Genomic DNA, 1,184 nt, shown 5'->3' on the forward strand with positions numbered 1-1,184 from the left:
CTGCGCGAAAGAGTGTGAACTGCAGGACACACGAACATCGACGTTTCGAACGCACATTGCGACCCAGGATCTCTTCTGGGTCACACCTGTCTGAGGGTCGGTAACTTTATCCTGGCGGTGGAAGTTTTTCGGATGACCCCACGGCCTCTCGCTACTTCGGTAGTGATGCTGTGGCCATGTGCAAGGGGCCTGGCAAGGGGTCTCGCGCAAGGCTTGGCTTTCTTGTTGGTAACCTCTTGTGACCATGGGTCCGGGGAATGGAAACTGTGTGTTCTTGGGCTTCCGCGACAGCGGTCGTCTTAAATGAGCAGCAAAGGCTGGTGGTTTACATCCGCCTGTTGAGGCAGTTTTTGTCTCGACGAAAGTTCCTAAGTGAATTGGGGAACTTGGTCCTTGGATTTCATCCTTGCCAAACCCCTTTCGATGGGAACGAGACTGTCTTGTGTCCATGCAATTCTCTAGCCTGGGCCGGCGCAAGGCTGGCTGGCGAACAAGGTAATTGGGCCTCTGAGTTTTGTACACATGAGATTAGTCTCTCTCGAAGCATTCAGGCCGAACGAGGGTTTTTGGAGTTCAATTCTCTAGCCTGGGCCGGCGCAAGGCTGGCTGGCGAACAAGGTAATTGGGCCTCTGAGTCTTGGTATTCCAATTTTCCTCTATTCCTGGATAAGCTTCAGTACGAGGTGCCCGGCAAGGGGTCAGGGGGTGACCCCTGACTTACCTTGGCGGTCTACATCTTGTAAATTGAAAAGTCCTGTTGTGCGCGAGCCTTCAGGCGCGCTGTGTTTTTGGCGCTCGACCTCAGATTAGGTGAGATTACCCGCTTAATTTAAGCATATTAATAAGCGGAGGAAAAGAAACTAACAAGGATTCCCTTAGTAACGGCGAGCGAACAGGGAAGAGCCCAGCACCGAATCTCGCAGTCGTTGGCTGTTGAGAAATGTGGTGTTAGGGAGGGTCGATTCTCCCGAGTTCTTGAGGCGTGTCTAAGTCTCTCTTGAATGGAGCCACTGCCCATAGAGGGTGCCAGGCCCGTGCGACCGTTTCAGTTCTCGGGAAGACCTCTCCTCAGAGTCGGGTTGCTTGAAAGTGCAGCCCTAAGTGGGTGGTAAACTCCATCTAAGGCTAAATATGACCACGAGACCGATAGCGAACAAGTACCGTGAGGGAAAGTTGAAAAGAAC

General features: G+C 52.5%; 1 non-coding gene across 1 annotated transcript in view; it reads left to right on the plus strand.

Moving 5' to 3' along the window:
• Nucleotides 1-100, plus strand: part of LOC145678301 (5.8S ribosomal RNA) — a 152-nt gene extending 52 nt beyond the window's left edge. The window contains exon 1 of the ribosomal RNA XR_014130352.1: nt 1-100. This exon is cut by the window's left edge and continues 52 nt beyond it. This is a non-coding gene — a ribosomal RNA (5.8S ribosomal RNA).
• Nucleotides 101-1,184: the final 1,084 nt, after the last annotated feature.

Source organism: Thermobia domestica, unplaced genomic scaffold (genome assembly GCF_964235325.1).
Source record: "Thermobia domestica unplaced genomic scaffold, izTheDome1.hap1.1 HAP1_SCAFFOLD_2350, whole genome shotgun sequence".
Lineage (NCBI taxonomy): Eukaryota > Metazoa > Arthropoda > Insecta > Zygentoma > Lepismatidae > Thermobia > Thermobia domestica.